This window comes from Heliconius melpomene, chromosome 15 (assembly GCF_056956725.1).
Source record: "Heliconius melpomene rosina isolate 202511_hmr_F chromosome 15, ASM5695672v1, whole genome shotgun sequence".
Classification (NCBI taxonomy): Eukaryota; Metazoa; Arthropoda; class Insecta; order Lepidoptera; family Nymphalidae; genus Heliconius; species Heliconius melpomene.
The window spans coordinates 6,901,944-6,914,200 of NC_140403.1; the positions used below are offsets into that span (position 1 = coordinate 6,901,944).

Genomic DNA, 12,257 nt, shown 5'->3' on the forward strand with positions numbered 1-12,257 from the left:
CGTCTCAACGTCGCGCTTTGCGCGACGTCATAGGGCACGACCTTTCCCTGCCGGCCGTGGTCAAGGCCATGGCCGGCAGCGAGACGTCGTGGGATGCGGTCTCATCCTTCTGCGAGGCAGTGGTGCTCGAGAAGGAGTCGGCGGAACGGGCGAGGGAGGCTATTGCCGAAGTCGCCATCCGCCGTAAGAGACCGGGTCGCCGGAGGGCGGCATACGACCGCCGCCTTCCGCCCTAATGTGCCAGAGGGCGGTCAGCTTGGGGAAGCTGGCCGCCTACCAACCTGGCCCGAGTAGGCGCGCGCAGGTCGCTCCCGCGCGCTACTCCGAGCAGGCCGTCGAGGGTGCCCACACACCCTTGACTCCGCGACGTGCCTTGCAGGCTCCCGCCGCCGCGATTCGTGGACGATTCTAGTCCCCGCGTCTCGCGGCCAGTGGCGGTCGAGGAGGAGCACCGTGAGGTTTTAGTGGGTATTGGGATTGGCCTTCAGCCGGTCCACGAGTCCCACATAACCCGCTCGAGTCCCCACTCGGGCCGGTATCCGTAAAAGGATTTCCTCACGTTAAAAAAAAAAAAAAAAAAAAAGGTAATTGAAAGGATTTTTTTTGTAATATAAATATTTTTATATACATCAGCTTCACGCTGTATCCCGCACACAGCCTAGGGAACCTAGTGTTAAGACAGCCCGTTCCTCACTTTTCGAAGTATTCGTGTTGAGTAGCAGAACTCAACGTCTCGACTAATGTGTATGATTAATTATGTAATTTGATAAAAGATACTGAACTAGACCCTTTCACAAATAAATTTCTGTGATAATGTATTGACAAACGGGTTTTATTTACAACCATATTTATATTCTATGCGTCTTAAAAACAACTTTAAATGATATGGAAGCAAACTAGAATTGGACTTGAAGTATTTCTTGTTATATTTAAAATATTTACTTAACACATACAAACAATGAGATGGCAACAAATATATCCCGATTGGCCTTTATCCAATGCATTCGGAGGTGTTGACCTAGAGAGATACATTTATAAACAGAATAATTTGGAAATTGCTTCTGATCTGATAACAAAATTTCATATTGTACTAATGCATGGTAAATTTTTACGAATGTAGGATACCGAATGAAGAATAATATGCATATGAAGAACTAGCGGCCCGCCCGCGGCTTCGCCTGCGTAAAGTACGTTATTATTAATTTCTGTCTCTATGAGTACCTACGTCCTATAAGTGACGTTCATGCAAAATTTGAGACTCCTACCATTTGTAGCAACGAAGTTTCATACAAACTTTCAACCCCAAAAACAACCTCTTAGGAGTCGAATATTGCAAATCCCCGTCTTAGCAAGCACCTACGTCCTATAAATAACTCCTATGCAAAATTTGAGATTCCTAGCACTTGTAGTTTCTGAGATTTCGTGATGAGTGAGTGACCTTTCGATTTTATATACAGGGTGGAATTGTCAGCGCCACTTTAAATGAAACCACAGTTTTAATTACTCTATAAAAGCCTAATATAATTCGGAAAAAAAAAAAATTCTCAAAAATGAGAAGTTTTTTTTTCAAACAAAATAAACAATAAAATTATCGTTTTAAAATAAAACGCCATTTGTAAAGTATAACATAGGCACGCACACACTTACCTGTCAAAGCGGCAACGTCGCATACGTATGTGTGCGTGACACGAAATACAGGTATGGATAAAAATCGTGAAATGAAAAAAAAATCCTACGTCCAAACTGTTGAGCTACCTTGATTATTTTTTTTAATTCTGGGTTTGAAATATTTTACCCTATATGCAGTTTCAGTAAAAGAAGCGCTGCCTCTTCCACCCTGTATATAGATAATATGCATATGAAGAATAATATGCATATGAAGAATAATATGTACATATTTTAGCCAGTTATTCTTTGTAAGTTTTCTTGATAATAAGGAAGGATTAGCTTTCTAAAATATTTAATCATTTTTTTTAAGTGGTTAGAACGTCAAGACTCATTTAACTTGACAACGATACAGTTTTAATTACACGAATAGTTTAAAATACGCTCTGAAATACAGTGATCGTCTGTATAAGCATAAATAAAATATATAAAGTCACTACTAGAATGGCGGAACATAACGCTGCGCTTTACCTCGACACCAGAGCGAAGAAATAAAAATATAAATTGGAATAAATATTTCATTTCTTCGAGTGGGGATCGAACCCACAACCAGTCGAGTTTACAGGCACACTTTGTGCTCCAGGGCCACGACTGGCCTTATAATTTAAGGTAAAAAAATATGTTTAAATTATAAATTGCGAGAAACGTCAAAACTTTTTTAAATCGACTTCCGATTCCTTATTTGGTTCTGCTATTCGAATATGAATGAAAATGTCCTAAATACTATTTCTATTAAATACATCAAAAATACTCTACATACAACACAAACATACGTAATTTTGACTGAAAAATAGATACTCTAATAATAATTGGAATGAATTAATAATTATCTCACTTGCTGTACATGGATGATCTGAAATTATTTGCGTCAAAACGTTCTGATCTTATGCGGCTACTAAAGGTAACTCAAACTTTTAGTAGTGATATAAGAATGGAATTTGGCGTCGATAAATGTGCTAGCATGCATGTAGTGCACACTCCCCCGTGTGATAAGATCTGATAATATTTGCATTTCAGATTCTGTTTCCTTCAGAACTCTTGGTGAAGGTGAGACTTATAAATATCTTGGAATGTCTGAAGCATTGGGTATTGATGAGCGGAGCATAAAGCAATTGGTGAAGGAGCGTTTCTTTAGTCGCCTGAAAAAAGTGCTCGGCAGCCTTTTATCTGGTGGCAACAAGGTGCGTGCTTTCAACGGTTGGGTTATGCCGCTTTTAGCCTATACTTTTGGCATTGTAAGATGGACGCAGACTGAGTTAGACTCCGTAGATCGCCAAATACGTAAATTGTTGACGACATACCGAATGCACCATCCGCGTTCGTCTGTAATGAGACTGTATATCCCGCGTAAGTGTGGAGGTCGTGGCTTTTTGAATGTCAAGAACCTCCATAACCACGAGGTATGCAGTCTTAGAGAATATTTTCTCAAGATTGACGTGGATATGCACAAGGATGTGGTAACAGTTGACAAAGGCCTTACTCCTCTTTCCTTGGGCAAAGAGAACTGGCGTCGGCCTGTAGTATTTACTACTTCTGATCGCATGGCTGTATGGAAGAGCAAGGAGCTGCATGGTAGATTCCATAGAGCCCTAGTGGGCCAGGACGTGGATACTGCTTCATCATTATCTTGGTTACAGTTCGGGGATCTTTTCGAAGAAACTGAAGGTTTTGTCTGTGCAATTATGGACGAAGTTATCAAGACACGGAACTACCAGAGACATATTATGAAAGATGGCACTATCGACATCTGCCGGGCGTGTCATCGACCTGGGGAGTCCCTCAGACATATTGTCTCTGGTTGTTCTCATCTTGCTAATGGTGAGTATTTGCATAGACACAATCAAGTAGCCAAGATAATACACCAGCAACTTGCTCTTCAATATGGCCTTGTAGAATTGGAGGTGCCTTACTACAGGTACAATCCCATGTCAGTTCTTGAAAATAGCTGTGCTTTGCTCTACTGGGATCGGTCTATTATTACTGACAGGTATATTGTTGCCAATACACCTGATATAGTACTAGTAGACCGAGTGGCGCGCCGCGCAGTGATTGTTGACGTTACTATCCCACATGATGAAAATCTCGTGAAGGCCGAAAAAGACAAACAATCTAAATATTTGGACCTAGCCCATGAGATTACCGCCATGTGGGATGTCAATGCGACTATCATTGTGCCGATAGTGGTTTCAGTTAACGGTTTAATAGCGAAAAGCCTCGATCAACACCTTAAGAGGCTATCGCTTAGCTGTTGGATCAAGAACCGGATACAGAAGGCAGTATTACTTGAGACGGCACGTATTGTGCGGAGGTTCCTCTCTCTGGAGCCCTAGCCACCGATGGCTTTTTTTTTTTTTTTTTTTTTTTTATATATAATAATTTATATTTAAAAATGTAAAAATAATTAGCTAATTTAATAAAAGTATATGCTGTATTGGAATGAATTAATACAATATTACGTGAAATATATCATACGGCATTTGGCACGCACGGCTACAGGTGTCGTCGCCCTGTCCGAGTCGGGACTTCACGCGTCGCGTCGAGAAGATCGTAAACAATGGTGAAATATATCTATTTCATAATTATAATCATATAAAATATAAATTACTTTATGTTTACATTATAATAAGATTAATAGATGTTTTTTTAAATAAAATATTAAATCAGTTTGACGCTATATCCCGCACACAGTAGGGTAGGCAGAGGGTACTTAGTGTTAAGACACTCCGTTTCCAATTTAGCCACTGAATTCTGGAGGAAGATATGAAAATATAAATTTAAATAAATATTTCACATTTCGTGCCATTTTTTGCATTTTTATTATATTTATATATCAGAAATAATAATTTTAAAGAGGTCAAGGATATAGAACTGTCAATATTGCACAATGCACAATTGCACACATATACATATGTGTATATACATTACACAACACTTGCTGTTTTATTTAGTACATATTTTAAATCCATATTTTGTTTTACTTTCTACATAGAATATTTTTTAGGGTTCCGTACCTCAAAAGGTAAAACGGCAATCCTGACTGGATCCTTCCGTCTGTTTAAGAATATTTATCTCGAATCGCATGAAGGTATAAAGTTAAAATTAATATCAAATATTCAAGTCTCTGGTCTCTTGAAGGACAGAAAAGTAGATAATACGAAAAAAGTAGAAGATACGAATATTTATGAATAAATTCGCTGCTTAATCAAAGCCGGGATTTTCTCTTCGACCTACAGTTATGAAATTTAGCATGAAGTGAGAACTTACAATATAAGTAAAGAAAAAAATCGGAAAAGTGACAATTTATATATATATCATAGATAAAAATCATACTTATATTTGTTCATTTCATACAAAATGAGTGCACATGCCCGCAAACTAAGTTTATCCACATTTATAAACTGTACTTCCCATAGACCTTGAATTCTGTAATTGGTACGAAACGACTCGCACTTGACCAGTTTATATGTTGTATATAAAAAATGTAGGAAGCTGGTAACACAGTACTTTCCGTTAATAAACGAAGAAGCTAAACCAAACAAACGATTAAACAAGATATCAGATAGCAAATAGCTTATTTAAATAATGATTAGGTGCTTACGTCACTTACCATAACCGTGACGTTGGGTCGTTAATATGAAACGAAAGCTAATTCAAACGTTTTATTAGGCAATAAATGTTTTTTGGTGGCTGTGTTCGTATGAATTTCGTGAAATATAATATTTAATTAAGTCATTTGACGTAAAGAGAGCTACTTTTGTATGATAAACACACAGTAATACATATAGACTGAGATCCCAGAGCCCCCAGACCTATGTCATTTAAGCAAAGCTAGAATTTTGAGGATATGCTGAAGATTGAGGAAGAGTCTTACAAATTTCAGCTTTGCTAAAATGTCGAAGGTCTGGCGGTTCCAGGATCTTGGGCTAATAGTATGAACTAGAGACCGTCATGGCACAGGTGCCCATGACTGTAAAAACGATAGGTTGTGTCTTTAATTTCCATTCTTAGGAATGGAATATTTAACTCGATAAATAATATAAATATTTTATAAACAAGCATTATATAATTATTTATATCATATAGCACACATATTTGACAAAATTAAATAGTTGTTTAATAAATTACCTATAAACATGAGGAAAACAAAATACACTTGTAGATACTGATATTATACACGTTTGTGTCACCGTAAAATCGCTGTTTACACGCTTCGTGGCTAAGAAATAATACTTTACTTGAATTTCATTACTTTTGATATAAAAGAAGATAATAAGAAGCCTGCCTGCCTGATTACACTATTCTATAAATTAATTATGTTATAATTATGTTAAAAACAGATTGTGCTATAGTAGTTAATTACAATAGTAATTAATAAATATATTTCCACGATCTATAATTTATTTATAGAACCACCGTATTTACCTGAAGGTTTACGGTCTGAAAAATATGTTGGAAGGAAGTGCCTTGCTGTGTCGGTTCCTGGAGTTAAACGCCCGGGATACCCAAAGAAGCAATACTGCTGAAGCTGAAGATCGTGCAAAGTGGGAGATTTGGTAGAAAGGCCCTGGTAATAAAAGCTGGGACTAAGAGAGATTAAGAAGTTAAAATATAAAATCTTTATTTTAATATTTGTATTCATATAATTCTTGCAATACTAATTTCTGTTCTCGTTAGTGTATAGCGACCGTTTGTGAGTAGTTTAAGCAAATGAAATAGGCTTAAGTCCATAAACACACTTGTGTCAATAAGAGTTAAAAGTACTAGACTAGTATATGCTATGCTCTTAGTTTCTGAAGATATTATGTATATGTACTATGTACTTCATAGTACAACAGTTTTTTTTTCTTTTCTCTTTTCAACAGAAAATTATAAGGTTTAGTAATTTATTCTAACAATAGTTTAGATTAGATTAAATAGTTTTTTTAGCCTAGGCAGAGACAGCCTAGTGTACTCTGCTAAAATACTCTTCCCGGCGAATTCTCTAGAGAGTGAATAAATAAAAATGAGAAATATTTCATTTCCTCGGGTGCAAATCGAACCCACGACCTGTTGCATTTACAGACGCTTGTGTCCATGCGCCATGACTAAGGCTGCTAACATTATCATCAGCTTCACGCTGTATCTCGCACACAGCAGGGTAGGCAGAGGGAACCTAGTGTTAAGACACTCCGTTTCCCACTTTCTGCCGAATTCTGACTGACTAATGACTACAAATTATGAAATAATAATAAAACAAATGACTTTACAACGCCGCCGTTCGTTTTTAAATCACCTATTATATAGGAAGCGGAATAGATGCACCGCACGCGATGTTACGCACTCAGCTGGCTTCTTCGTTACGATACAGTAAATTAATTAATTAATATGATTTACAAGTTTATTACGGTATTTTGCAATTTATATGTAGGATATTATAGCATTATTAAGGAAATTGTTGTTTTACATCATATAGTAATAAGAAATTTATTATTTGTCGCGCCTCATTTAAAGCTTTTATAAGCAGTTTTCGATTTTGGGGTTACGTACCTCAAAAGGAAAAACGGAACCCTTATAGGATCACTTGCTGCCCGTCTGTCTGTCTTTCAACGCCATTTATCTCGAGATTGCTTGAAGGTATCAAGTTGAAATTAATATCAAATATTCAAGTCTTCTTATTTTATATGAAATTAACTACAACTATACGTTAGTAATGATGGTTAATTTCATACAAAATGAGTGCGTACATCTGCAAAGTTAAGAATATAATTTTTTATAAATTGTACTTTCCGTTGCCCTACAGTCACAGTCTTGAAATCGGTACGGAACCCTCGGTAGGCGAGTCCTACTCGGCCTTGATTGATTTTTATAGAGTAATCAAGTAAAATCTTTGTGTAAGAAAATTCGTTCTGAACTTTATGCCCATTGTAGAGACATTGCAGTAAGAGAAACAACCCCACATCGCCTTTAATACTAAACACATTGTAATGTGGTTTTTCCTTAAATCTAGATTTAGATTCCCTTAAAAGTTGGATCCATCAACATATGCTCAGCCAGAGATTATCCAAGTCCATAACTAAATTTTATTTTATGAATGGATTGTCTCCTTATTTAATTTTACAAATGGGTGTACTACTGCATATATTACTTATGCGGAATGCGTGCTTGTTTACTGTTTATACTTGCTTGCTTGTATAAATTAGGCTGGTCACTTTCTACAACAATTCAAAATGTTTTACTTATTTATAATTTACATTAATAATTGCAATAATTTTGAATGATTTTAATGCTGTGGCAGTCGAGATTACTTGTTTATATACCATTGCTGTGGTTTAATCTTTTTAGATGATTAAAAAAACATAATAATAAAATATATCTAAAAAAATAATTATCAGATGTAGAACCTGATGAATGAACTCTATCATTATCATCATTTCATGTAAGAAACAATAATTAACAACCATCGACTTTAACAACAAAAAATAAAGATTTGTCTTTTGGATGGTTATTCTTTTTCAAATGGCAACCAATATTAGGTATAAAATGGTCGAATTTATAAAATTGGAGAAACATTGGACATCTATTTTCGGCCAAAATATCCCTATCTTTTATTTATCATCTACTTTTAAAATGGTGTATAATTTCCAAAGACAATATTTCTTTTACAGACGTCGCTTAAAGCGCCAATAAAATTGAATGTCTTACAGTAATTTTAAAATCTCTTGTTGTAATATAAGAAAATTTCTAACTCCATAAAATAGTTAAATAACTAATAATATTTATATTTTCATATTATTATCTGATCAGTGCAATATAAATGTGTCCCATTTGGCATTCTAACGCCTAGACTTCAACAGCCGGCCTCTCGGTCAAGGTTGCACTTAAAGTTTAGTAGAAGTATCTGCAGTCATCTCCTTCGTATCCAAGTCACATTGCTTATATATTTAACTAGCGGCCCGCCCGCGGCTTCGCCTGCGTGAACTACGTTATTATTAATTTCTGTCTCCATGAGTACCTACGTCCTAAGTGACGTCCATGCAAAATTTGAGACTCCTAGCATTTGTAGTAACGAAGTTTCATACAAACTTTCAACCCCAAAAACAACCCCTTAGGAGTCGAATATTACAAGTACCCGTCTTAGCGAGCACCTACGTCCTATAAATAACTCGTATGCGAAATTTGAGTATCCTAGCACATGTAGTTTCTGAGATTTCGTGATGAGTGAGTGACCTTTCGATTTTATATATATAGATTTACATTACATATAATATTTTTCTAACGTCCCGTACACAGCAGGATAGGCAGAGTGTCTATTTTTATTGCAAACATTCATAAAAATTGTTATACTTATGACCTAATAGCATCAACCGTCCGTGATCTTCTATCATTTTTATATCGTTCCTCGTGTTTGTTTATAAAATAATTCTAAATTAAGATTTCCTAAAGAAACGATTAAAAATAACGTTGATATAATATTTTCTATGTGGATTTCATATTTTAGTTTATCATACCTTAGCATTAGCTTTAAAACATTCTCTCACTACATATTAATTGTATTACCTTAGTATATTGTATATTAAAAAAAATAAAAAATCAGCTGTATCCCGCTCACAGCAGGGTAGGCAGAGGGAACACAGTGTTAAGACACTCCGTTCCCCACTTTCTGCCGAATTCTGGAGACATTGCGAGTTAAGTGGAAGAACTCAACGCCGCGCTTTGCCTCGACACCAGAACGAAGAAATGGAAATATAAACGTAAATAAATATTTCACTTTCTCGAGTGGGGATCAAACCCACAACCGGCGCGTTAATGGTCCGCAATAATGGTCACCCTTCTTTATATTAAGGGAACATGATGTATATGTATGTATATTAATAGTTTATAGAAGATCGATATTTGTAAACATTTACTTAATTAGATAATTTAGTTGTTTTGAAAGGGTTATTTAAATTAATAAATAAATATTAGTATTTAGAAAATAGATTTTGCAAAGACTCAATATTATAGATTCATTATTTTACTTGAAAAATAAGGATGATTTCTTCTGCCCTATGATCTTTAAATAGTTTTCTGCGTGTACTTAATATGATTAAAATCATCATTTAACAGGTAAACAATTAGAATAAACATTGATTTTAAGATTGACCTTCTATTATATAATATTTTACTTTAAAACATAAGGCAGACCGCGCATTTCATCGTCTATTCTCATAGTCAAACGGAACCGGAATAAAATATTTCAAACGCTGGCAACCCCTGTTTGCGGCAGGAATTTTCCAGGCAACCCTGTTTTATAGTGTTCAGAAAAAAATAATCTTTAATTTGATATATAATTCATTAAAAAAACACATAAGTGCAAATTATTAACATTTAGTGACATGTTTAAACCAGGCAACCCTAGACTTGCGGCAGACTGAGAGCTGGCAACCCTTAATTTTCCAATTCCTTATGCGATTATCTTTCAAATGATGTGCGATTCATATAAAAAACGTATGGGTGCAATTTTCTCCAAAAACGAGTTACGAAAAAATGTAATTAAAGGTGATTGCGGCAGGATTCTTCCAGGCAACCCAGGTGTAATCTGTTCTATTAATCATGTATTATTCATTAATATAGGTTTAATTAAGAAAACTCGTTTATGCAGGATTCAACGGCCGGATCTCAGGGTACTTGTGCCGCTGCGCCTCGACGGCCTACCACAAACCCATTACCTACGAACCCACGAACCCACTACCCACGCAACAATTCAATTAGACCCATTGAAAAATATGAAATAAAATCGCTAAAACATTTTATTTCTAACACAGCCAATACTATTCTATTCTAGAGAAAACGTATGGCATTAAAGGTATCTATTACTATTATTGTAGCGCACTCGTACGTGTAATCACTGACTTTCCATTGAAAGAGTAGGACAATTTGTAGGCATAACGAACGGTTAACGTATCTACTGACTGACATTACTTACAACTTCATTTTTCTACGTGAGCTCCTTTAATTCTTAGAAGCGAACGAGAATAAGTATTGAGAGATCATTATTGCGAAACTTATATTTTATTTATATCATTAATATGTTATTTTATATTGAAATGTGTATAATTTTTATTATTATTTAATGTTTCTATGTTTTGCTTACTTTTCATAGAAGTGAAAATAAATCAGCTTCATGCTGTATCCCGCATATATCATAGTAGGCAGAGGGAATCTAGAGTGTTGAGACACCCATTCTCTTTCGAGATTTAGCGAGTGGTGGAACTCTACGCTTTTGCCTTGGTGCCAGAGTCAAAAAAAATAAAAAATTTAATAAATAATTATTAATTTTCCTGAGTCACACCTTTTGCATGAACCACGACGGTCTCAACAGGTATTTATAAAAAAAATATTTCACAATTTAATAGTATATTCTATTGAATGTTTCACGATTATAGATAATAGAAAAGAAAAGATAGTATCTTTTTTCTTTGTGCCATACATCACGGTTACTTAACTGGGATTGTACCGTGGGATCGACCTACAAATCATTGTTCACTCAGTATCTTAACAAGGATGTGAAAAAAGTTTTTATTCATTCAATCTCACAAGTTAATTGGTAATGCACCTACAGAGTACAATTAAATTGTTAATAAGAAAGATTCTAGTAGTAGGAATTGAAAATTAATAGTATATTAATTATTCTATATTGTTTTAGTTTTTTTTAAGATATAGAGTTGATAAGGTGAACGCAATTTAAAATTATATGTTATAACTTTCTTTGTTAAGTAAATAAATACCTGGAACAGAAGAATAACACCGCTCCCAGATTTCTGAAACAAAGAAATATAATATTATTGTCTCGTAGTAATTTAATAAAAATATATTAAACATTATTTAGTTCCACCACAGAATTCAGCCTCCAGAATTCACTTAAAAATGGCTAACGTAAATCTCTTAATGAGAACGAAGTGTCTTAACACTAGGTTCCCAGGTTCCCTCCGCCTACCCTATTATGGACAAAATACAGCGTAAGGCTAAAAAAATATTATTTCTATTATTAAGAGAATAGTTATATTAGAAGAATGTATATAATTAAACCCCCATATATTATATTCTTCATAGAAGAACGTATATAAGTACGTACAATCGTTAAGTAATCAAGAGGGTTGACAACATTAACAAACATTATTACATTTTTATGAACTCCATAAACCCGGCATGATATGAAATTAGATAATAATAATAAATATTAATAACTGATACTAAAACTTCAATAAATATTAATAAATAGCAAGCGTCGACCACCATTAAGGGGGGAGGGCGGTAACCGAATCGGTCATTAGAGCAAAAACGTCAAATCAAACAGAAAGTTACTCAACTGACAGAGAGTTTCTCCTTAATTGACGAGGCCCGGAATATTACTTTAAATTAAATAGCAAATTAGAAATAAAAAGTTGTCATTAGCTTTTTATAAAAACATTTATTGGTATGAAACCCAATCGACTTTTTTAATTGCTGGTAGAGTCCGACTCTATTTATTTTTAAATCAAAGTTTACTTTAAAAATATAGCGCTGACAGGTTAAATATTAACATTTTCCTGTAACTGTTCAAAAGCATACACTTTTCAGTTTCTAACTGCAAG

The 12,257-nt window shown here is 35.0% G+C and overlaps 1 protein-coding gene across 1 annotated transcript in view; it reads right to left on the minus strand.

The window, feature by feature from the left end:
* LOC146531535 (extracellular serine/threonine protein CG31145) overlaps window positions 1–12,257 on the minus strand; it is an 81,515-nt gene that overhangs the window by 45,641 nt on the left and 23,617 nt on the right. Inside the window, exon 2 of the mRNA XM_085198090.1 lies at window positions 11,412–11,444. The gene's annotated coding sequence lies outside the window, so the exon portion shown is untranslated. The remainder of the gene's footprint in view (window positions 1–11,411; window positions 11,445–12,257) is intronic.